The 27,286-nt window shown below is 44.9% G+C and overlaps 1 protein-coding gene across 3 annotated transcripts in view; it reads left to right on the plus strand.

The window, feature by feature from the left end:
• The window catches only part of LOC122398166 (telomerase-binding protein EST1A-like), a 138,827-nt gene that overhangs the window by 46,877 nt on the left and 64,664 nt on the right, over positions 1 to 27,286 (plus strand). The gene's annotated exons all lie outside the window — the stretch shown is intronic.

Below are 27,286 nucleotides of genomic sequence, written 5' to 3' on the forward strand. Positions count from 1 at the left end.
TATTTATAAAAAACAAAATTTCATTATGGTATCGTGCAACTACAAGGATAATTTCCTTTACGGAACAACGACAATTAACATTCACAATAAATAAATACTAGCAACGATAGGAAGAGGCAATTACATATTTCTCGCGTTTATAAATACAAACACGAGTATAAACCCAATTAATTCAAAACTTGTGATTAGAACAAGGTGTAAACGTTGCCTTTGGCCGCTATTAATTCACGATTACTGTAAAATATCCTAGTCGAAGAGTCGTATATCGCGCGAACAGGTCCGCCAGAAAGTTAATTTCGAGAATGCATTTCGAATACCGTTGCAGGGAAGTGCATTTCAAAGCTATCCACTCGTTGTTATAAGGTCGGGATCCGAAAAGACCTTAGAAGGTCGGTCGTAGAGGGAATGGTCGCGGCGTCTAGGGATGCACGATTTCTCTTTGCTCGTCTCTCGGCCGGTCTCGCGATATTTGCGCCGGCTCTTTGCACTCTCTCTTCGAGGCGAAACGGATCGCCCTTGAAGAGGGATCTTTTCACAGCCGCCTGCAGCCCTCTATTTGTCCGCGAAGGCGCGAATTACGACTCCCCTGTGTCAATATGTCAGCGCGGATATGTATTTCGTGCTCGCTTCCTCGGTTCTTTCGCGCGCCACTTTCCGCGCGCGTTGCACCGCTACTTTTATCGGTGACCGGCCGGTCGCCTCGCATAAACTTTATTTGCCGACGCCGGAGTTTTCCCTCGCGCTTCGCTTCGCGTTGCCGCACGCCCCGTTGCCGTCTTCCACGGCAAACACCCGGGGATTTGCTTTTCGACGCACGGCCATGGCCACGGAAAGATGGACTTTGCAACGATGTATCAGAGCCCACGATTTAACATTTCCGATTGAGATCTGTTTCAAGTTTATTTGAACGTCCTCTCCACGCATCGACCATTTTGTATTCGCTGGTCGAATGGTACCAAATGGTGCTGATTAGAAATAGATCACTTTGACCACTTCTGTAGTTCTGGTGCTAAATATAAGAGAATAGATTCCTCCTAGATCGAACCTTCTTAAACTGCTCTTAACCACGTAACGACCATTTTAGTTTGCATCGAAGAGATATTTTTAGATACTAAGTTTCGTAAATAAAGAGAGTGCAAGTTCGCGGACCGGCAGACACCTATCGCCAAGAATCACCGTTCGACGGGTAATCGATGAAAGAGTCGCGTATAGTTTCCGTTCACGAACGATTCCCCTTTTTCCATCGTTTCAGCGGGGCTTTTCCCGCTCTTGTCCCGCCCCCGCGTGGAAACTCGACGGGCCCGTGTTATCGGTACGTGAATCGATTTCCAATCGGGCCTCCATCTGTCCACCCCTCTGCCTTCGCTTCTCCCTCCGACCACCCCCCACGATAAACTATTCCCGTGTGCAAGATCGCGACGTCATGAATTATTCCAACGACTTCTGGAGCCAGGCAACTCTCAGGGACGATCTCGTTGTCTCGCTGGAAGAAGGACGGAGCGACGCGAAGGGGGATGGGCGAACGGGGGAGATCGCCATTCCGCTAGACAAAAGGCCCCCACGACTACAAAGAAGATACTGATCCGCGTGGATATCGATTGTCTTCGGTCTCCGCGTTTTCCAGATAACTCGCGACGTCCCGGCGTGGCAAGAAACGTGCATTTCAATGCCGGCGATCGGTGATCTGTGCGACGACATGCCGCTCCGATACGTCGATGGACGCTGCCACGACGACTACGCCTCGGCGAAGCCGGTTCATCGGACGCCGCCGTCGATCCTCGATCGAAGATTGCGCGACACCCGACTTTTCCGTCTAGCGCTCGTCCCGTCGATCGCGATTGCACGGATATTCGCTGCCCACCCACGAAAACCTCGATCCAGTTACCACTTTTTCTAGATACAGCGCCCTGTAACGGGCAGATATTCCCGGCAGCGGTCTATCGGATCGAATTATATTAAACCCCCCTCCCCGGTCCTCGACGTTCTACACACCACCCATACGAGATGGTTACTTAAATCTTCAGCGATTTCATAAGCGGTTACGTCATTGGAATGATATCGCGCCACGCTCGCCAGTGAAACGTGGAAGTCGTTTTTGTGGGGCATTTTAAAAATATATATAATTCCGTACATGTTTGGTGATTCAAATATTTGACGAATATAATTTCGGTACTCGAATACTTTTCGAACGATCTCTTTTGCAAACGTGTAATCTGTAAATGAAAGGCCGCGCGAAGCACACTTCGAAACGCGCATGGCCTCTAGGCTGCAAGTTTTCCTAACAGCCGGAGTATCGATAGCGAGGAGCAATTTGGATAATGCACGTGAAAGATTTGGCATGCATGGTTGCACGTGATAATAGTGTTGCGCTTACGAGATCTTTAACCCTTAAGTGGATTATTGGGGCCGCTGGGGCCCTCCGCAAGTAATTATTCGAGAATCTATGCAATTCTTCGTGAGTTCATTATTTTTATACCGAATCACGTGGTGTGCCCACCGCTGCATATATATAAAGTTGATAATTTTAGGGGTGGTTTTATAGTTACGACACTCAGCGTAGCATCTCGTAGATCGTTCGTAGTAGCTGAAAATCACACGGAAGGCGGTCGTTTGGCGAAATCGTTCGAGAAGCCGTCCCCGAGGTCCGATAACCCGGCGGTCGTTCCGCGGCGGTAATAGGGACGTTTGACGTTGTGTACGCGAACTTACGGATGGGCGCGGTTGCAGCACGGGAATCGTCGTCGCGGATGATGCTGCCGAACAGTCAAGGTGGAGGGAATAAAAAGAGAGGATGTCCCTCGGGCGGTCGTCCTTGCCCTCGCTGGTCGGCCCACGTCAAGGCCACCTCGCTCCAGGCGCAATGCACCCGTTTCTATCTCCGTCCTCGTCGTTACCGTGCGATCTTCCACCAGGTTGCCTCGTTCGTTCGCCCCCTCTTCGTCTTCCTCTCGTTCATCTAATATACTGCATCGCTCTACTTGAACTACCCTGCGCCAGGCTACGGGTTCGCAGACTGCCTTCTACCCCCTCCAACGGCGTCGCAGCGCAGGTTGCACAGTTACAGGCGTCCCTTTTTATTCCCCCCCTCGCCTCCCCTCATCCCTTCGGTGTTCGTCGTCCTTATCGCTCCAACGTTCGATTCTCTATCCGTCCTCCGCGTCTTCTTCTTTTCTTCGGGCTCTTCGCGCGACAGATATCGCCTCCGATCTGCTCGATGCCACTGTGTCCCTTTTCAACCTTTTCTTTTTCATACGTTCCCCCCGTTCCGCGCCTCCCTCGTCCTCTTCGTCGCTATAAATATCCGGCGAGGTGTTATTTTTAACTCGGCATCGCGCGACACGCACCGGCACAGTAGGAGAACACGACGACCGTGGGAGGGGGGAGGAGGTCGAAGGGTTCGATACTTGGCAGATCGACGTAAACGGGTTCCACCGGATACCGCGCGTAATACCGATCGCTCGTCTTCAGGCTCTGTGACGATCCTGGCGAAATTAAATCCTCCTTTCCCGTAGCTGAAGGGATACTTCAATTCCTCGACTTTTCAAATTTGAAGGACCACGATCAGGATTTTATTTCGACACCAAGCTCTCCGGTGCACAATGGCGTCGCCTCCGTCTTTACGACCTGACGGATGGCGGGCTAAAGCGCCGAGACTGCAGCTCGGGGATAATGGGGCCGAAAACGCCATCGGAGTTTAATGCTGCTGAATTTTCCAGGCGACTTTCGACTCCGTCTAGGGATCCTCTGCAAGGCGAGATTCTCTTTCTTCGCGGCAACTCCGTCCGTCGTTTCTTCGTCGCTACACCTTCTTGGATTCTCGTCGCTTTTTCTCGCGCTCTCGTTCCCCTTTGCGCTCTCTTCCTCTTTCCGCCTTTCCTTCCTGCGGTGTTCTCTGGAGCATGACTCCGGGCGTTGATTAGACCCTGCCTCTTCCTCGACTCCGCTAAACCTCTTCCCTTCCTTCTCTGTCTCCCCCCTCGTCTTTCTCCTCCTCTCCTTTTTTTACCCTAGCTTCGTGACCTTGCGAAGGTCGGGTGAACGAACAGTTACAGACGCCAGCTCCTACGGTCGTCGTTGGGATGGTGTCGGTATCTCGGATGTTGGTAACGTGGAAAAGGAACTCCGCGCCGACGGCAGTGCGCGATACGTGTAATAATAAGGTGGTAGTGCAGACGGACCATTATTATTCTTGGTAGCTTTACGGGAGAGCGGTGCTCGAGTCATTTGGTTATCTGTCGGATCGACGCGATGCGTTTCGGACGCGATCGCGAAATTATTTTCATGCTTGACTCGCGGTGGGCGGGCCATTCAAATTCCCTGAAACGATATATCGTAACCTCTCGAGCGGAGACGGTTGCTCTTACCGCTCGTATTAAACCGTCGCGGACGGCCATTTTGGAGAACGATCGTTCGAGAGGAAAACCTTGAACACTCGAAGGTTAGGGAACACTTTTTTTTTTTTAACTATATGTGATGTTTAATAAAAAGGTTTCGAATATACAGTCCACCATGTCCGATTTGCCTTCACGTTGCGGTAACGTCTTAAGGGGGGAGACTCATGTAAAATGGTTAAATATATTCTTTAACGTTTAAAGATACAAATATTTTTTTCCCTTTGGATGAAATAATAATCTTGAAATGTTAAAGAATATATATGGAAACAATGCTTAAATATGACCCTGAACGAACCAAAAGTCGTTCCTTCCCAATAACCCGATTTTTTCTTTTTGTTCCAGGTAAGTCGGATCCTAACATAGATGAATCCACGACTCGTTTCTAAAGAAATTTCTCATCGCAGGTATTTATCGTAATTGCACGTTGTTGGTAAAGGAGCACTCGGTTATCTGATAAGTACGTAGCTTTTTTCGATACGTATTTAGAGTGGGAATATGCTGCAACTTCCGGCACTAATTAATTAAACGTGCAATCTTCGGTTCTCTATAGTTTTTTCTACGTCTATTAATTTTTTTTTTTAGCTCATTAGTTAGTGCGTTGTTATGGAATCTTTCGCGTTACGATTACGTATCTTCTTCGTTTATAAATTATACATTCTCCGCGGTTATTTCAATGAACAGTATCGAAACAGTATCGAGAAGTCTTCGAGAATTGTATAAATATTTCAGGGTATTGTAACCACATTCATTAATTAATCTAGCAAAGTTCTCCAAGGAAGACAAGAGGTGATTTTACACGTAAAAGTAAGTCAGAGAAGAGAAGAGAATATAATGCTTTGTTTAAAAAAGAAGTACAGCGCTGACAAGTAGAAACAGAGAGCAATGGACAGACGCGACCCAAAAAACAAATTCAATCGCGCGCGTACCAGTTTTCTATCATTTTTAAAAATTTAAAAGAACGTTTAAAGTAAACGTCGAAGACAATTAAATTTTACAAACCTCTCTATCCACTCCGATACAGGAAACAAATTAACGAAATCGGTTTTTAATAATCGACGGAGAGCCTGAATCGCGATATTTTTGATTTTCGTCTTACTCTGGCTCGTAAAATCGCCTCCAGAGAGGATCGCCATTAGCATCCGAACACCTTGTGTATCCACACCGTTGGCATTCCGCCGTTTACACAGTTTCAGCATCTAAATGAAGCGTCCGAGCATTAGCCGCGGCATTTACGCGGCGCATTCGCTAAACGACTCATTAACGTCGGGGCAATCAATCGGTACACCATCCTTGAGCACGGTTTACGGAAGAACACGGCCGGCCATTACATAAAATATCGTGCAAATACTAATCTTCCATCCCGCCGGCGCGGAGACGGATAAATCATTAGTCTTGGCGTGTTTAGGAAGCTAATAACCGACGCTGGACGCCGGGGCATCGGTCGATAGCCAGTTTACCGCGGGGCTGCTGATCGTCCCCGTTGCATTGCAATTGAAATTCCAGATAACACGAACGACCGTGGACTCGAGCTAGCCGTAGAATCTCCCGTGTGTTCTGCGCGTGTCGTTCGCTGCTCGCCTCCGGATGAAAGGTTGATTCGGTCCGCCTCCCATTTCCGCCTTTTAATCGCTCGCGCGTTTTCAAATCTTCGTCTCTTTACGAAAAACACGTCCACGGTCTCGTCTAATAATTTTTCAAAAGTGCACTTAAGGTTCTTTTTAAATCATTAAAAAAGTATTTTATGCCTTCTATACTGTTTTATTCATAATCTAACAATATTAGAAATCAATATAAAGCAACAAAACAAATAATATTGTTATGATAGTTGACTGAAACTTTGGTTAAACTATAGAATTTGAACAGATCATTAGGTGTTCTCGGAGACTTTTCTTCGATCACCTACCCTTAAAACAATAATATCGTTCTGTTTACTTAGAGGGCACATCCAAATTCTTTGCTGGATGACCCTTCAAAGGGTTAAATCTGTTCGTACAAGGAATAGTCACGAAAAAGAGTAGATTTACGAATACCTCGTGAACGTAAAAATCTGTTGATTTTAATAGATATGATTCGATGACGAGTGAGTAGCCTCGTGATTGTGAAACTTGTCGTCAAGAACTCGTCATTGTATGGCAAGGGGTTAATATCGTTACAGCGGCTCGATTGGCATGTCTATCGAGGGAGAATCTGAATCCATTACCCTGAATCCGCATAGTTTTGGTGTTTGAGAATCGAGGGGCTGGTTTCCCGTGGAATTTTGTCTACTGAATTCGAATCGGACCTCGGAATGTGCCGTGTCACGGATTCGGAGTAAAATGGCCCCGAAAATAGCAATTTTTATAATTTTTAAATTGAAAGGTCTACGATATCAGCTCGAAACGTTAATTAAAATTGAATCCATTTTTCCGATGCTCTGAAATCAAGAGTAATCTACTCTACAGAAGGGTAACATTGTAAATTTTCTTTATATAATGACCGCGCGCGTTGATTCCGTATAACGTGCCGTTCTTATTTACGATAATCGACGCTCGATTTTGAAACGAGCAATAGTTTGCAAGTTAATGACAGCGTTATTAAGCGGTCAGCGCGTAAATCATGCCGGACAATCAACGCACATGTTCACCCTCGGCGTGCGCGAGCGGAATAATAATACCTCGTCCGCTCGGATGGCAAGAAAATTCCTTTTAGAGGAGGATGTTGCGAGGAACGTGTTACGTTTAGCAACCGCGAGCTTTCCGAGATTGCCCCGGGGGTCATTTGGGTCATCGTTAAGGGTAGATCGTGAAGTTCTTTCGTTGCGGTTCCATAAACGCGTGCAGCACGTGCGCCCGCGTATGCTTCATGAATGTTGCCGCGTTTCCTCTCCGGGAAAAATATACGTCGCCCTTTACTTCTCAATGAATCCTTGTCAGCCAAGGTTACGGCCATTTCGGGCACAGATTTACGAGCCCCGGCCTACCTGCGCGATACACGACACTTGTGTCCACTTTTCCGTTCCAACGACCACGAAACGAGTGTTCGAGAAGAGAAAAAACGATGAAACGTATTTTATAGCGGCTCTCCGTGCAGCAGGTTCTCTCATTCGATCCGCGCGATCGACAGATTTTGTGCTGGACGAAACTTTTCAGCGTGGAAATATTATTCGGTAAATCTGGACGTGTTTTTATAGAAAAAAGAAATTGTTTAGAGAATTTTGCATACCACGGAACCGACTATGGAACATTTTCAGTCGCTCGCTGGAGCCGCGTTCGTACACTCGATAAACATTTTTAAGAGGCAGACACGTGTAACAAATAGCTGCCGACATGCAATGAACAGAAAAAAGGTAGAGACACGAGACTCTGTTACACTTATCACAAGTAAATTGCTAAGGTACATTCGTGCCAATTTACCTTCCACTTAGTGGCTAACTCATTAAATCCCAGGCACGCACGTCATTACGTCTGCATCTCGATACACTCTATGATCATCTCCGAGGGACCAAGCCACCGCACGTATTAATCACGAACCGATCGTCTACTAAACACGACGAATCGACTAATGACCACGGTCGTACCGTGTCTCTCCATCGACGGGGAGCTCGAGCCACCGTCGCTGCACCTGTTCCGCGGCGCGTTTCGCCGCAAATCCATCACAAAAGGTCGTCCCGTCTATCGCCCGTGGGCCTTAATGCGCCCTACGTACGACTTCTTCGCGATTCTCCTCCAGCGACCGAGATTCTGCCCGTCATTACCTGGAATCGCGCCTCTGTCGCGGTTAATGCGATGATCGTCCCTGTGTTCAACGCGTAATTACTCCGGCCGGCCATTTGGACTCGGGATTTCTTCTAAAAATGTTCAAACGCAGTCCCTGCGAAACAGATGTTCGCTACGATTCGAAAGAAACGTCGGGAATACGCGTTTGGACGTCGAATCCGTGATCTATGGCTCTTCGAAAACATGGCGCGTCGAACATAGGGTTTCCGGGAATCGAAATTCCAGACAAACGACGCGTCGAACAGAAGTCAAAGGCATCGGGAGCCCCGTAACGGGCGTCACATATATTCGCGTTGAAACGAGTCGCCAGGAAGAAGAAGAAGAGTTACGCCCAACGGCCGGTTCCCTGGAAGAACGGAAGTCTGGCGGCGACTGGTAACATCTACTTTCGTCCCGTTTCATCTCGCGCTTTCTCGCCGCTTCCCGCTTTCCGTTCCCCCGGAAAATAAACGAACCGGCTTCTAAATAAGTCGTAACTCATCCGGCTAAAAATAATCGTCGCGCTGGTACCCGGAACCCGGAATGTAAATCTTTTCCCTTCCCCTTCCTTCGTCGATGGATCGGGAATTGCAAAGATATTCGATCGTTCGAATATTTCATTCTTAAAACAAAAAGTATCAATTTGTGTGGATGATTCTTAAAACGAACACATGATTCGTAAGTTGAACATTCTCGATTCTTCTTTATTAACCATGGAGTTACTAAATTTCGCCTCTAATGTACGATAGATGAATATGGTGATTCATGGAGCGATGTTCATTTAACGAATCATTACTGTATAGTGGCTAAAAGAGTCTGTAAGTCTGAAACGATAGTAGTTGACGTCCCCGCAACTTTCTTAGAGCTCTCAGTCTGTGGACTTCCGGTGGTCGTCAGCTGACGCGCCTTCTGGTGACATTTGTCGAGGAACAACGTCGGTACCTGCTCGTAGGAGGTTCGCGTTTGTATTTGCATGAGCACTTATAACCCCCGGGCGAACAGCCTCCGCGGTGCCTCGCGCCGCGGTACCTTTACGACCGTTAAAATATAACTTCCTGCGAAGACGCGGATAATAACTATGAATGCCTATAAGGACTTGATCTGCCGCAGTGCCACGGCCGAGGCATTAATGACGCATTCCATCTACGCGGTCCGGTGCCGCGTTAGGTTTACAACCTCACCGATTCTGATCTTCCTAGTCTCCGCACCCGCGGCACCCAGCCTCTTCCCGCAAGTTTGTCCTTCGCTATTCGGCATCGTTCTCGCGTCCTTCGACGATAAATCGCGCCGATAACGCCGCGATCGGGCTTTGCGGTTTTATTATATCAACGGGCCGGAAATCGAAAGCTGTTTCCTTCGCTGATTTTATCATCACTTTTATTGCTTACAACCCCTGGCAGAAAGTTACCGATCATACACGTTGATACAAATTTGACGAAAAACTGCCGTGTTTTATGATTATAAAATGTTGTGTATAATTAAGACCAGTGGGGAATGGAAGGGAGTTTTGTAGGAGGCAATTAACTGCAAAATAACGTAAACTATCTAGAATACTAGAAGGAAGTAGACCTAACCCAGGGTAGGTGGTGTTTCACTTAAATATTGAGTACAGTTTTTACAAGTGAATCTACTGAATAATCACAATCCGACTATATTTTTCTCTAACGAAGAATCGAAGCAAGTCAGTAACTCGATAAATAAATTCTAAATTATTCAGAAATACATAATTTCGGTGGTGACCCCTAAAAATTCACGAAGTTAATACGTAGATGAGATAATTTACATGTAAATGAACGCATTCCACGCGTAAAAATGTGTCTTGGAAGGTTCGCGGATGCAACCTGCGGATTCCTGGTCTCGTTCGGGAATAATAAGCGACCGTAATGAAATTCATCGATCCTCAGAGGTAGCCTGTATCGCGTTACGTAACCCCTGTGACAGAGTTCACGCTCCGGGAGATCGGCATGTTCTCGATCCCCCGGTTCTGTCATCGTCGCTGTTACATCGAATCGAACAATGGTTCCGATGAACCCCCGACGCGACGGTATCTGGTTCCTTGAGACGAGAAAATGAAACGTCATCGCAGTGTCCCCCGGACGGGGACGTTCGAAGGATTCCCGTCCGGTTTTCTCAGACGTTCGAACGAATGTCAAAATGGACGCACAGAAGATTATTTGCATGGAGGACGACCGCGAGATTATTAGGCATGCAGATTACCTGTCCGTTCATCGGCCGCAGACTGGACTGTCCCTATCCATCGGGGACTCTTTTCTGCTCGTTTTGCCCCTTCCTCGATTTCTTGGATTATTCACGGACGAGTTTCGTACGTACTGCTACTGATGCCGGCCGGGAGCATTAGGAGGCCGATTTTTTGCCCGGCCCCGTACGAGATTGACGGGAAGTAATTGGATTTGTCGTAACCCTTCGTCCGCGAGGCGTACTGCGGCTGTACGTCGCGAGAAGAATTGAGTCACCGAACGAGGGAATAATTCCACCGAACGATTTCTGTAATTAATTCTCGCGCGTTACGCGTCCGACCGTCCCTGCCCTTTTCTCGCTTCCATCGTGGACTGTTTTTGCCCTTTTAAATCGTTTTTAAATTGACGGATCCCGCGAGTCGCTGTTTCAATTTCTGTCCGATAACTCGTTTCTCGACGATCGATATCTTCGTTTTTCCTTTAAATACGCTACCGCGCGTTCCACATTGGCGTACCGTCGATTCTGGCAACCCAAGATCGACGATCGATAATGGAGGACAGGTTTCGAGGGAGCCGTCCGCGAATCGGCTTAAGTACCGAATCCTGTAGCTAACGGGCACGCGGAGAATGTTTCGGATGAATATGCATGAAGCGACGGGCTGTTCATAATATCAGTCCGCCATACATCAGCGACAGACCACCAATTTACTTTAGCCGCGCACCACAACGGTGCGAGCCACGTCCACGTACCCGACCGGTTCTCCCTTTCTTTCCGATCGGTTTCTCGTACCGTCTCTCTCGCTGTCGTACTTAAACGCGTATTTACATAACGTTCGTTTAAGGCACGCGGATATATCTTCGACGGTGTCGCCCACTTTCGCGCGCCAATATAGTTTATGGACACGGTTTTTGCGAGAGTAACGTATCGGGGTCCGTCGTCGTCGTCGATCGCGGCGACGATTCGTAAGATGGGCGGATTGGGGACTTTATTGCCGCATCGACGACGAATTATGATCTTCGTACGCGTTTCCGGCGGCGATGAATCGGTCTAGGAACCTTCTTCTAGCGATTCCGCTAACTTAGATAGCCCCCGAGGGTGCCTTGAATTCTACCAGACTTTTAGGGGGGGGCGATTAGAACTACGAACTACAGGTTTCTTGCTTCAACGGTATTCCCAGTGAACGCGTCGAAAGACGTTTAATCCCCTCGATTTGATTTTGTGACTTTTCCAATTATTATTTTCGATCGAAGAAGGTATAGAAATAGAAATAGTGTCGATTGTGGGTAAATTAGACAAGAGATTTTTATTCAGTTTTTATGCCGCTAAATATTCGAATCATCTTCGGTTTGGAATCCCCGCGTAATTATAATTTATTCAGCTGAGCGAGCAGAGTTTTTTCTGTCTGTTGTTTTTTCGTTCGTTAAAATTTACTTACGCAAGAAAAAATGCAAAACTTCTGAAATGGCCTGGTATATTAATACTCGATCGTTAGCGAATCTCGTTAGGTTTAATGAAAGTCCTCGACTAAAAATCCGGTGGATTCATCGATCTCAGTCCTGATATAATTAATCTATTCCATCAAAATGTGCATTGCAACCGAGACACTGATAGCAATATACGCGATCTGCGTTCTAATAAGCTCATCGCCATCGGCTATGCGCGGAATCGTCTTTTTTCGCGGTGCCCCTTTTTCATCCAATCCGCAATCTGATTGCAGGACGCGATATCACGGAACTGTCACTGTTTTTCGCATTAGCCGTGTTTGCAGTATTATACGGTCGGGATATCGTTACGATGCACATCGATGTCGGCACCGACATTGTATTTAGCGTTTTTAGTTCGACCGTAGGGTTGTTTGTAAAAGTTACGGTCCAAGAAAAACAGTATTTGATTCCAAAGTAGTTTCGCTCTTGGACGGTGGGCAGAGGAATCTCAATCGCAATTGATTAAAATCGATACATTCGATGAGATACTTTTTGCATTGTTATTACAATGTTCGCTGCTTTCAAGGTATTTTATACGTACGCATTATCGAATTTTTTTGTACAATTTTTGCTTGAGAAATTCAGTTCACTTCAGAAATTCAGTTCAGTCGTATTTATTCAGTCACATTACATATCTGTAATTCTTATTTTTCGTATCAGAATTGGATATGGAAGTAAGGGTAATAACAACACAGTGATTAGTAAAGTTATATTTTATTCTGAACCGCCACAACTACAATGTACATCAATAATAATCGATATTCTGTATAACAGTACTATAAAAAATTGTACTTCTTAAGAGTCTAACTCGCGAAAGAAAGGGAATCGAATTTTTCTTGTAGTCGTAGCTAATGGTTGATCCGTACTACTGAAATGCTAGAGATTAAGGGAAAGTGGAATGTACATAGTCAGACAAGTTTTCCAACGAATGCAACAGAATCTATATCTCTCCATTTCTCGTGTCTGCATTGAAAATCGTTGACATTATTGTAATAACTATCCAGATTAATAAGAACATTAAAATAATAAACAAATAAACCAAAAAAAACATAGACAAATTTTCGAACGAATACAATAGAATCTATATCTCCTTATAATTTCTCCTGTCTGCATCGAAATTTGTTGATTGTAATAATTATCTTAATTAACAGGAACATTGAAATAATAAACAAATTTATTAACAATTAAGTACGCGAAGATCTAGCAGACCCCCGCGAGAGTGCATTTTCTGTTGCCCAATACAGATTGCTTACAATTTAAATTAAAAAACAATTAAACGCTACGATTCTCTAAAAAACAAAGCATTCTTTCTGCAGAACGTGTTCATGCACGAGTTGCCAGAGTATATTCGTGCTTGTGCAACGAGAAGCCCGCGCTGTCATAACCGAGTCAACGATCCACTGGATCCCTTTTCTTCTCGCAGCCCGTCGATCGTATCGCGAGAAAGTACGCAAACAAACGTCGTGCGCGAATAGACCGATCGAAAGCAGCGATGCGAGTCCAAACGAGGATAAACCATAGCCGTCGCTGGACGTGGCTGAGCCGCACGAGATCCGGTCACGTTGTCGCGTAAAAAAAAAAAAAAAAAAAAGTGTCCGGTTGGATACAAAGTGTCCATGCTGTCGGTTGTTATCCAATTGCGGTTGCGACGGCGGTTCGATCGCGGTCCGTGCGAAAAGAGCCCAACTCGCCGTAGAAATCGCGCGTTCGATCTCCGTGGACGCGTCGATCCTCTCTCTCTCTCTTTCTCTCTGGCTATCGTACAGGTTTCTCTTATTGGCGACGAGAGCCACGAGCTCGCCAGGAGCGCAACAAATCGCAGATCGTGTGCGTGAGATAGTTTCGGGTGGTCACGTCGTCTCCCGGCGGTCTCATCATGGTTTTCGCTCGTGCAGAAACCTTCTCTTCTCCGGTGGATCGAATATAGCCCGCCACGGTATGAAAAACACGTCGAATCGTAGGGTAGGGGTAGTGGAGGGTACCGGTATCTCTTGCTTTTCCATCGAGCTACGTCGTCGGTATTTTCGAGCGCGTAGCACCGATCGGTCAAGCTTCTTTCATCGACGAAACTGTTAATAGTATTCCCACGAGACCCCTCGGCAACAATGTTCCGATCGTCTCCGCGATGATACCGCCTTTCTTCGCGCGCGGGGACCGTAAAAGTCACGCGAGTCTCTCTTTTTCTTTTCCTCTTTCTTTTACCCCCCGTCCCGGCGTGCACGCTCGAATCTTCGTGGAAGATGTACAACCAAAGACACAAAGGAATTCGACGAACGTCCCGCGTGTCGTGCGAGTAATAAGCCCTTCGGGTTCAAACTCGCTTCCACGCGCTAGCGTAGCAATAATCGGCGCTGCTGAATGGATGGAGCTATTAAGTTTATCTATCTGCGACACGACGCGTTAGTCGCCCGGGTGGCCGATTACTTACACCAACATCGTGCATTCCTATTCCGGTGCACCGACCCGACGGTAATCGATAGAAGAGTCGAACGGAGCCAAACCTCCCTCTTCTTTCGACGACTCCACAGAACTTCGAATCGACCTCGAATTCACGAATACGACGCAAGTGGAAACGGTAGAGCATTGGTCGGACGCGTTAAGAGAGAAAATCACTATGAAGAATTGAAAAAATAGAAATTTTTTTGTTATTCCTTTTCAATTCTTGGGAGTTTTAAGAATTACCCTAAAATATCAAAGTAAAATTTAAAAAGACGAATATGGAATTCATATGATTCCGGATTATTGCAGAAAATTAATGGAAGCTATGTCGAATCGAATTAGTGCAGTTTTGCAAAGAAAAGGGTTGTGAACAAAATATTAAATACTGACAAGTATTGGACGTGGTGCAAAGTCGATTAAATCTATTCATTTTTTTTCATTGTCAAACGAGAAGACATTAACAATTAAAAGAATTTTTATATAGAATGATCTGTACAAAATTTTTAGTGATTTTTAAAATATATTTAAATGTGATTATAGACCGTAAATACGACGGAATAGGCAAGCTTGGATTTATCTCGTCGATCCCTGGAGCCAGCGTTCCCCGGCAACGTTGGTCGTTTCTGTCTCTCGATACACAAATGGAACACGAACGATTCGAGTACGCGAGCGGTCGTTCATTGTTGCTAGTCCTTTAATTAGCTTCTGAATAGTCGAAAGTATTTCAAAGATCCCCGCGCGACATTCCGTGGAACCGACTTCCACGTCCCAGGGTTCCCGTCCGACGGCGAGTTCGTTTCTTTATTCGTCCGGGCCGCCTTTATTTTCCGAGAAACCGATCATCGGGAGAATGTTGTGCGCGGTAGCGAGTTTGCTCGTCGCCCTTAGCAGGGAAGAGGATCCCGCGATGGGTATCCGTTGGCCAGAGTAAATTTTACGGCTCCTTCAAAGCCGGCACCACACCGTAATCACGCGGCGATATTTCACGCCTCTGAAACGTGGAAAGGAACGGCCTGTCGGTGGAAAAGGGGAATAAGAGATTAGACGGTTCACCGATCGCGCCGGAACCACGATGAAAACGAGCCAGAGCATCGTGCACTTTATTAGAAATTTTTGTCTTCGAAACTCGGAGGAAAGGTTTGTTTAAAATTTCATTCGAGATCCGTGAAATGTAATTTCGTAGTTCTTTATTCATGCGTTTCGAACCACCCTTTTTCGGTTTGTTTCGACGATTTCGAAGTAAATTGAACGCCTAGGATCCCGTGGAGAAATTCGAACGAGCTAGGTCGATGCAGGAAAAAGAGCCTATCCCGGCGAATATGACGTCGCGTTTCTGTCCGCTGTCGTCAATGATTTATCTTTCTCGTTAGAACCGCGAGACTTTTGTTTGTTTTCTACCGTGACATTTGCCACCGTCTATGATGAATAATGCACTCGAGTCCTCTTTGAAGAATACGCAGGACCCCTTTGAAGAATCTATGTGTCTGGATTTAAATGTTCCACGATCAGTCAGACGCGAGTGGATACAACGGCCCAGGAAGGGTATCATTGACTTCTTGCGCTCGTCAGATCATCGTACTCTTAGGGTTCAATGGTTCGATCGTTGTACACAGTGTTGACCGCGCGTACAGTGCCCCGGTATCAGGGAGCAAGTCTATTAGAATCGAGGTTTTTCAAACGTCCATGCGTGACTCGCGTCCCCGCTTCCTCCTATCGCCGGGCTCGAGCGAATCGTCCGTTTTTGCTCTTCGTATCTTTACAATTAGAGGAACAGACGATTAGTCACGAGCAATGAGTACTATTCCGACATCGTTAGAAAATGATCTTGCAGAATTTTGAAGAATTCAATTCTCATATTTTAAATGGAAGAAAACTTTAGACCGACTATTGAACTAATATCAAGGGTTGAAAATAAAGCTATCGAGAATGAAATTCTTCGTGCGTTGGAATTCCATTAAAAGCGCAGCTCCCAGCCGCGTTTACTTCGCCTCCGTGCTCTCCCCCACGGTTTCTCGAGTCTTTACAACGACAGTGCCTTACTCTTTCATTGGAGGCTCTAATGTTCGCAATAATTTGGTCGTTTCCTAGAACGGTGTCAGGGAACGAAGGAGATGCTCGCGAGTCTATCTCCAGTCGGGCGGAATCGACGCTGCCCGAGCGCAGGATCGTTAGTTCCATGTAATATCCACGATCATTACTATGTATCGGAGTATCATTTCCAGCGATGATTATAGGAAGCTCGGTTCTTCCTGCTCCCGCTGTGTATGTGCGCGAATTAAAAGAGGAAAATTACGACGAGGGTAGGGACAGCGCCGAGAAGACCGAGCTTGCGTGCACCGACGCCGTGATGCGCAACCGTTCGCTTCTTTTCCCTTTATTTATCCATTTTTTTTTTTACTTTCTCCGATGTTAAGCGCGCCCGGAGTGCATAATTAAAGTCAAAATGAGGCTGTCCACGGACACGAGAACCTTCGAACTTTCCTTTTGTCGGCGTACGGCCGTGAAACGACGCCTCTTCCATCGATGTTACAGCTTCTTTGGTTCCAATGAATTTCCAATTTCTCCGCGTTCTTACCTTGAAAATTACGATATCGTTCTTTGCGTTACTTCTTCTTCGAGTTTCCTCCCGTTATAGTTACTTTACTTGTTCATTTTTCACGTATCATTCACTTCAAAGGGGGACACTTCAATTGTAATAAGTGGAGACTTTCAATTTACGAATCACGCGCTCGTTTTAAGAATCATTACTCTGTCCAGCAGATTTTTAAATGCCATTTTTCAATTCACGAGTCATGTATTCATTTTAACCCTACAACTACCAAAATGGTCGAAATGACCATCCAAAGATTTTTGAAAATTTATCGTAGTTTTTTTTATAAGGAAATGAATAAACATTTAATAAACACCATAATTGTCGGTAGTTCTAGTGTTAAGAATCACTGTATGCAGAAAAACCTACAAAAAGTTGATGGTTATTTAGATATTTTTCCAGTCGTTTCAATTATTAAGAAATTAATCAGAAATTCGTGGGTTCGTTTAAAAATCAACTCCACCCTGTTTCTAGATGCCACGATCTAACGCACGTAGAGCGCGAACGATCAATTACGATCTTAATTCGCGCGAATCGACGATTTCCCCTGGCGCACCACCCGGGGTATTGGGTACCGTGGCGCGCGGATCGAGGATCTACGGGGATACGTTCAAGCGTTAACCTCGTCGATGTAAACAGGATTTCATAGAGCTCGTTAGGGAACGGTACGATCCTAGATCTGCGTAAACCGCACGGCAGAAGGGACTCGGATGAAAATCTAGTCGCCATGGCGGATGATAAGAGGTGGCACCTCCGCTCGTTCCTCTCCTTCGCTCCTTCCCTTTCTCCCTGCTGCTCTCCTAATCCCACCGATCTCCCGTGCCCGTGGACAGGACGGAATCATGTCAGCGACCTCGCAAGGCCTCGCCAAGGTCGTACGTTGAGCTCACTGGCCAGCAGAAGCTGTTTCACCACCACCATAGTCGTTCGTGGCAGCGCCATCACCGTCCGCTGGCTTCCATTGCCACTTCGCGATCTGCCGACTTCGTGACTAATTTGCAGACGAATAAACGTACTTTCCTTTCTCTCTCTCTCTCTCTCTTTTTCGCCGTGTATCTCTGGTTTCATACGCTTACCCGCGTCGGTGCATCCGGGGGGATAAAAGTCGTCCACGATCACCGTCCGCACGACTTCCATCGATGACGAGGTAAAAGCGAGAGTCGTCGTCTCGCGTCGTTTCGAACAGGTGATCCCGGGATCTTCATTCGACGCTCGGGGAATCGAAATTGCGGATGTCGGGCGTTATCGAGTTAGGGTAGACGCTCGTACGGCTGATAACTTTGTCGAAAAACGAACGATCCGGCGATCGTCGTTTCGCGCCGCCACGGACAGCTGATTTCGATCTTTATTGGCCACTTGGAGATTCAATTTATGGATATTTAGTATCGTTCCGTCTGAGAGGAACGTAGGAAGCTCGGGGTGAAATCGTTCTGCGTTATCTTTACAAGCGTTACCTCGTTGCAGCGTAGAGGACGAGTGTAACTGTTTGCGTATCTTTGATCGTGATTTTTATTTCTGGTAAAACTCGTCTCTTATTTAGTTGTACCAATTAAACGAACTTGGTCTCTATTAACAGTGGCGATAATTCTGTATATTATTATTAATCATATTAGGGTGGTCCATAGGGGCTTCTTTTTAGATACGAACCTTGATACTTGGACATTTTTTAATAATACTACAAAATGCACCTGAAATCATTTTTTGTATCGTAATTAGTAATAAACATAATAATAATAATAATAGTTACGATTACACTACTAAGGAATTGAAAGAAATTGAGAAGATCCAATATGCAATGTATTTTGTGTACATATTTTTATTAGTATTATTAGTATTGACTGTATAGTTTGTTGTGAGAGGGCATTTGAAAGGATGCCACTGGTGACGCCACATATTACCAATGGGAAGTCACCAGCGTCGTTCCACCAATCGGGCAATTTACGCCTTCCGGTGTCTGCCTGGTCGCCCTTGTGCAAAAGTGGTCGCGAACTTTCACGTGTCCGTGCAATACATAGCAACAGAAATTAGGGCACCGAATGTTCGATCAAACATTTTATAATAAGTAATATTTACAGCAGTAAACTTTTCAAAAGTAAACGATTACAGCTGTCAAATATTTATCTGTATCAGAGACTTTCGTGACACGAGAAAAGATAATTTTCCTGAGACGGATCAGATTCTTTCTAACGGTAGATCAAGATCTCAGTACACCAGTTCTCTATAAATAGATAAACAGATCCGAAGTTGCATGTTTATTACGTGTAGCATTCTACTTCGGTAATTTCTATTCGTCTTATCAATATCTTAACGATATTGTAAGATATATCGACGACTATCGCTAAGTTATCCATAACTTACGGATAATCGCTAGCAGCATCTCAATTACACCTAAGTGGTTATTAGTTACGACGATCCTCGAACAGCGTCCCTCAAACTTGTTTAGTCACGGATCAGTTTTTTAGTTCGCCGTGCATCCACGGGGACACGAACGTTCCTTTATTCGAATCGTGGACGTCGAAACTCGAAGCAGTGTTCTTCCCAAGAAATATCACGCGATCAAAGACAAGATATATCCCCGTATTCCCATATTCCACGAGTTATAGAAGCTCGGGTTAATTACGTTATCGCGTGCAATTTGAAAACCGCACGGTTGACAAAGTGTTTAAGGGGCCCCCGTACGTTCGACGGCAATAATATCTGTCGAGCTCGCGATAAATTCGTATTGCGTTCCGTTGCATCGATCGATTTAATCGACATTTTAAAGATATCATCGACGCGTCGACGACTGTCAATAACTTATCGATAAGTTATCGATAATCGTTAGCGCCCGCGCGCCGGGACGTTACTTCTCGCCGGGTTATCGACACGACCCACCGTTTCTCGCGGAATTTATCACCGACGCGCGGAGAGGGATCTCGTAATCGGATATCCAGCTAGCTGGCTGGCGCCATTTTATTAAATCGTCCTCGCGGTCCGCGCCATCCCGACGAGCAAACCAGTTTACGATAACTTAACTCGCGATACGCGCTCCGTCGCGCCCTTCCGTCCCTTTTCTCCCCCTCCGCGTCCCCTCCTCTACCTCGCGAATCGTTTTCGGCTTATCGTCCAAAAGGAGAAGAAACGCGCCAAGGATGCGCGCTGGTCGCGCGGACGCGCGTTGTGAACGGAGCTTTATGGTTCGTCGAACGTCTCGGGGCGTGCTGGTTGGCGCCAGGCGCCTTGCTTCTTTGCGTGCCAGGACGCTCACCACCGGCGGGAACCAAATCCCCGCGATGGCGCGGATTGATGCCGCTCGTTATACCATCGGCGGACTGAATTATGGAAATCATAAATTTTGGCGGCCGCGCGCTGGAAAAACGGCCATCGCTCGGAGATAATATCGGCACAGATGTCGTAAATACCTTATTAGCTCCCGTAACTCCTTCCACGGCGATTACGATCGCACGGCGAAGGACATCGGCGCCCCAGACTATCCCAATACTAGCAATCTCCATTTTCTTTTCCAAAAAATATATCACTAATATACCAATCCGCTTAAAACGTAAGAAATTTGATATTTTGGAAATAAATTGAGCTATAATATTTCTTTCTATTCCTTGATAGTACTGTAAAAATAAATGTTCAAAAGTAGTTCTTTTTTAATCTGTGTTTCATGAATATGCCAACTGTAAACAAAAATTTAATAATTTATTATGTTTCCACCACTATGAATTATATTGCATACTTGCAACAAGGTCTTTTATAGTATTTTTATCTATAGTATTCCAGGCTTTAATAATCGCAAATTTTTACAAGATTATTACAAAAAATTCGCGATGCACTCGTTACCTCAATGGTTACCTTGCAAAAGCTCAGACTGCCATATTTTCTTCAATATTCTTCTACGAGCACGTTGCTTTGGAATTCGAGCATGTGCACGCTAGTTGCAACAAATAACAATCGCAATCGATTGCATTCCAAATTAGGAACGTATTCCATATTAGGGCAACTGACCCTAATATTAAATTTCTCTATATTTGTACTACGATCCCATCGATAGAAGGCGTAAAAGTAATAAAAAATAACACAATTATCCTACGAATATAACTCTAGCAATAAACCACGAAAGCTCGTAAATAAATAAGAACGTTGAAACTCGATCGCCCAGCTAGACTTCTCCAACATCGTTACTTGCGTCGGCCGATAAATTTTCCCATCGTCAGAAATTGGTTTTATAGTTTCATCGAAAAATAAACCGCGCAACGTGCATTCGATTTTCTAAATATAGCATTTAATTACAACGCGCGATAATAAATATTTGCGATCGATTCGCTTGAAAACGACCGAACGTTTCTTTTTTCCCCCGTCCGACCATAAACCTTTTAAACGTTCCCCCGGATTACGCGTTAAAATTTTTTGAGAGAGTTGTCACTATCGAGGAGGACTCTCGTTTAAACGATCGGAAGGATCGATAAATCGTTCCCTAGTTGCGTGCCTACGCCACGCATCGGGTGCAAGCGCACCGCGCGAGATTTATGCGTATTTACGAGAGGCATTAACCGGTGTCCGTTGCGCGTAGAAAAATCATCCGCGTCCAATTATTTCTGCCAACGAGCATCAAACGTTGGACGCTCATCATCGCGGCCGACTCTCTAGGCGGTCCTGCTTCTGACTATCGCATGACTGAGGTCTCTCGTTTCCCCTGGATGCTCCGATCGATCAATCTGGACTACCAATATTGTATCGCGGGGGTGTAGGATAGACAGATCACTATACGTTCTCGATTCAGGATCGAATATGCCACCGGTTACCTCGAACTTCTCACTGTTCTTGAACTTGGAAATATTTCTATTTTTCAACGTGTCTAATCTTGCAGTTTTAGAAAATATAATGTGTTTCGTGCCAGGAAAAATTCTAAGTACCATTTCTATGTCCCAGCAAATTGCTATATGAAACTTAACACCTTGTTGTATTATACAAAGACCAAGTCTGATCCGTGACAAGTTCTTGATGCGAAGTTTTACAATTATGGTGCTACTCACCTGTCGTCAAGTCTTGTACAGGATGTTCCCATGGGGAAAATTTTAATGGGAGATTCTAGAGGCCAAAATAAGACGAAAGTCAAGAATATCAATTTATCGATCGAGGCTTCGTTAAAAAGTTATTCTTGAGATTTCTCCTTCAAAGTTCCATCATTTTATAATACATAATTATTTTTAAAAATCCGTACGTGCGACTGAAGCTACTGTCTTATAGTTTAAGAAAATTGCATGACTTCTTGCAGTGAAAAAATTACTTTTGGAGGCCTCTCACGCCGGTTCCTACTATAACTATAATAATTAATATTTTTACAATAAGTAGTTCAAAAAACGTACTTTCGAAAACATTAAACATTTATCAGAACAAGTTTCATAGTCTAAAAAAATCTTGAAAATTGCCTTTACTTTCAGCCGTGACAGTGGTTTACCCCCTTAAGGGGTCTGGTACCTCTAGAATATTGAAAAATTCGATTTTTTTTTTTTGGCTTAAATAATAGTTTGAAGCCTTAAAAACATTATGCGAAAGGTCTCAGTGTCGGAACAATGTTTTTGCTGAAAATTTAGAGCCCCAAACGATGACGTGTATCTGCGTCCTGTAGCGCGTTAAATGCATTTTCCTCGGAACTATGTTTTACAAAACGGTGTGCAGCATTACTCCAGTTCTAATTAATCAATTGCTTTGAAAATTTACAGTTATCTTTACTATTATATTTATTAGGCATTGACGATCCGTTTTTTTCAAAATTGTCAAATAATTCTGCAAAATATTCGTAATAAGAACTCGTTTTTGTGTTAAAATTCGATTTTAAGATAATATCTGCCACATTGTTCATTTTTATATAAATTGAAATGTCTCATCGTCAATGCCTAGGACATTTATCATAGTTAATGGAATATTTCGGTTTTTGTTGTACATAACAACCATTTTACCACAATCCTGCACACCAGCTGGGCATCAAAACAAGAAGTGGCTCGGGAACATGGCGCTGTGTAGGCTTAATTATAAATATTTTTTAAACATTGCCAAGGGTTTTTTTCAACATTTGTTATACCTAAATACAGTGCAAAAGTTTCAGGATAATTGAATGCTTACTTTATCTTCGGTGTTGCTTAAAAAAATGCCTCGTTTTCCATACCGCTAGAGGTACCAGACCCCTTAAGGGGTTAAGGACACACATCCTTGGATTAAAATAGAACGCGTTGCGCGTTTTAGCGTTCGAATGTGCATAGAGTCGCCATGAAAGGAGTCGGTTGGTAATAATTATAATGAATATCGAGCGTGAACGCGGTAGCAGGATGGAGAGCAGAGCGAGATGAAGAGGGACGAGCGTTAAATCATAAATCTAGCAAATTGGCCGCGGGGCACGTCGTAAAGTATTGTTCACACCTACGTCCACGCGCGACGTGTAACGCGGGAACGCGAGGAATTTCGTCACGGCCTTCGCTGGATCTTCACGCACGGACGCCCCTTTGCTGTCCGATGGCTGACGGTGCCGCGACGTGCCTGTCATACTCGCCGACTGGCTTCCGAGGGCTTCCTGTCCCCCCCGTAGGACAGGTCGATTTGGTTAATGAACCTCCCGGTGGTTTCGTTGCGTCGCGAACAACCGCGCCGTTATTAATCTCGATCGCGGCTACTCGTTCCTCCGGAGATACCCGAAGTCCCCAACCGTGACGATATCTTGTTATTCCTGATAAGATTGATGTCAACGCAATTTAAATTCATACGAAGGCGGACCAGCTCGTCGAAATCAGCTCCATTGTACGCCGATACGAGCAATTTATAATATTATTCTCCGAAACAGATCGAATTGATAAGCTCCTCCTTTTGCTCGACGGACTCTCGAGTGAAAAACTACGGTCGATCGTTCGTCTTCTAGGCGTAGCAAAATCGTGTTCCAATATTTGATGTAGCTATTATTATACGCATTTAGCAAATAATAGCAAACGTAGTTCAAATTCTGAAGTTATATTCGAAGGATATTCGGTTCTCTTTGTCCCGAACGTGAACATCGAGGGCTGCGCGTGGAAGGCGAACAAGGCGTAAGAGTTAAATTATTTATCGCGGAGGATTCTTCCCCCTAACGACGACTTGTCCTGTTAAACGAAGTGAAGCAAACGGAGGATGACACTCGAAGTCATTAAAGTCACCGGTGCGAGTTTGTTCTCCGCGCGTTGAACTCTCTCTCTTTCACGCTCATTGTAGTTACCTTTGACGCGGTTTTTAATTGCTTTCATAGTCAACTCACATGTATGTGACTTAACTCACTCGTCTGTGATACTAAATTGTTTTTGCATTTCCATACTTTAATAACAGAAATGTTCCATTCGCGTCTGTTTTGACCCAAAGACGACGAGCCTGTAACGAAAGGGTTGAAGCGTAAACAGGTAACGAACTCTGGAACCGTGAGCGTTGCCGTGGAAGCATCGACCGGAAGTTGCAACAGTTTGCAGAGAGCGTAATTCGATTGATGCGCGAATAAGAGGAGGCAACTACGCTGTCAATGAGGTCTGAAAAGGCTTCTGTGTTTCACTCGGTACCCTTCTTTCCTAACGAACCGAACGAGGCGAGGGAAAGCTGCGCGGCGAACGTGTGCCGTTTAATGAAATTGGAGGGCTAGGTCAGCGTTCCTGTTTCCAGAACCGATACTAACGCGATTACCTCGCGAAAACGGATGCGGAATCGAGTTAGCCGGGCCGCGCTGGGATAATTCCATTAACATCGATTCCAGCGGCTGAGTTTCTGATTCGGTCTATTTATCGGCCGCGCGACGACAATAATGAATTTTCCGCGGGACGCTTAATTCGCCGTCGCCGTGGACGGAGTCTTTCGTTGTCAAATTAACGGACCCCCATCGCGGGCGGAAGAGAGGCTCTCGCGGAACGGACGTGGCCAGCGACGTCGACCCGAAATTAACGGAAATCGGATTCCCCGCGCTTCGACGAACACTCCCAACGCGTGATTGATGTTTAATCGAGTTACCCCGGACCACGGTGCAGCGTCAAAGTTTATTCCTTATTTAGAATATAGACTCGAATTTATTTCACTCGTAACTATTAATCTTAATGATTTTAGGGATTTATTTATGATTTATTTTGAGTAAATCGTACTGGGTCGCAAGAAAATTTTGTTTTAACAAGAATTTTTTATTATACATTTTTCGTGATGTAGACAAGTCGAGTGCCGGTCACTGGTGATCTCCATGGTAGTCAACGTGTTAAATCTTAAACTTGGAGGCTTCTGTCGTTCCGTCGAGCGGAAGAGAAGTTCTCGCGAAGCGGATGCCATCGACAACGTCGCCCGAAATCAACGGAAATCGCGTTCTCCGCGCGTACGTGATTGGTGTTAAAATGCATCACTTCGGACCCGAAGTACAGAGTCACGAAGTTTATCATTTCGAATATGCTACTCGGAATTGGAAGCTTCCGATACGCGCGCGAATTAACTGATTTCAATTCACCAGTCAACAAACATTCTTTTCGATAAAAAATATTAATTATCGAATAACCTTTAGCTCTCAGTCTAAAAATACCGAGACTTTTCTACGACAGAGATTTGCAATTAATTGGCGACTCGAGTATCGTAATCGATTGCCATCGCGTAAAAAGAAGACTGGTCTCGATAGGATCGCTAGAAATCGTTCTTAACGATTGCAGTCGATAAGGAAGTAAGTCGATTGCAACATTGACGCACCGTGCTCGATGCAACTTTGATGCTCGTCGAGTGTGCCGTGGATAAGGCAGGAACGACGGGGAAACGGGAGAGAGGGGGAAAGGTCGACAGATACGCGCAATTTTCCCTAATGATCGTATCGGCGATTAGTTAGGTGCCTTTCTATAAATCTTCCCTAACTAATTACCCCTTGCACTCTCAACCCTCGAAGAAGACCACACGGGCGTTCGAGTGAACCATGCAGTTAAACGCTAATTATTATCCACGTATGCGATAAATTAAACTGCCAGATGCCATGGTATCGTCGAGTGCCTCTCTCGCACGCACGGTGGACCGCATTATAGGTGTATGGAATATTCGCTTGTTCTGCGTTGCCTCATTCAATTTTGCGCCATCCATGCGCGCTTATGTTCGCTATTGTGGGCATCCTCGATCTTTGTCCCGGTATATCTCTCACGAAGGGTCAGTTTCAACGGATTTCGCGAGAGGGTAGCTTCCCCTAACTGTTTTCCAACGACCAGCTCTCGTCATTTTTTTTTTAATCTCAACGAATTTTAGTACTGCACGAATTTCTTTCCTTGTTCATATATGTACCACGTCACTTTATTGTTCTTCATAACTTTTTACATCTGTTATTTCTCATCCCTTACATTTCGAATTTGCTATATTTTATTACGAAATTAATAATTAATAATTAATTTGCGTAATTTTTTTTTAATCTCAACGAATTTCTTTCCTTGTTCATATATGTACCACGTCAGTTTATTGTTCTTCATAACTTTGTATATCTGTTATTTTTCATCCCTTAAATTTCGAATTTGCTGTATTCTATTACGAAAACATCAGACGGGCACAAAAGATCGTAGTAATTTTACAGAACGCGACCATTTTGAGGAATCGCGTTTTGCGTGAACGTAACGCTTTAAACAACGATGTAAGTGGCGTTTATTCGTCATAGTGACATTTCTACGTAAAACACTCTCCGAGGGAATGTTTATACTGGAGTATCGATCGCGGGAAAAGAGTGATGAATGAATGGATTCGACGAATGGCGACACATGGCATGAATATGTGATGTCTGTGAGAAAGGTTTAACAATCCAGCGCGATTGAGGATCTGGGCGCAAGGAGGGATCGTGGGAATCGCTCGATGTCAAAGAATTGTTGCTATAATTTTGCAAACTGTACACTGTAACAATTTTTAGAGAGTTCAGTTCAATTTTCTTTAAATATCATTCGTAAAATGATATTAAAAAATTTAATACTCACTCCGACTGTGATTCCATGTTTTATGGTCGACGTTTAATGCTCTGGAGATCGATGGGTCACCAAAGGGCGACAATTAGCGTTGGAACTCGATCGATGGGAGAAGTTTCGTTCCAGGGTTGCACGGAGACTAGAAACTGGAAACTTTGTTCGCTAATATAATTAGGCAACACATTCTGTCGACACAATGTTACGAATTTCCGTAAGTTATAGCTAACTATACGGGCTAGAGAATTATTTCTGATAATTCAAAGCGCAGGAGTCGAAACGTTATTAAAAGAAGCTTGTGAAAATCTCTTCGTGTCATTTTATTCGACATTAGAAAGGCACGTTTTTGACAAATAACGTTGCCCCGTTCTCAGCTCGGTGGTATTAAATTTATGGACGACGTGTACGTGTTTTCGCGTTCGCAGGTGCTTGACGATATAAAATTATGTCTTTACCATTCAACGATAAATTGACTTGGGAGTTAATTAGAATTAAGCTGATA

This window comes from Colletes gigas, unplaced genomic scaffold (assembly GCF_013123115.1).
Source record: "Colletes gigas isolate AHSC1104 unplaced genomic scaffold, ASM1312311v1 Colletes_gigas_Sc00011, whole genome shotgun sequence".
In the NCBI taxonomy this organism is placed as follows: domain Eukaryota; kingdom Metazoa; phylum Arthropoda; class Insecta; order Hymenoptera; family Colletidae; genus Colletes; species Colletes gigas.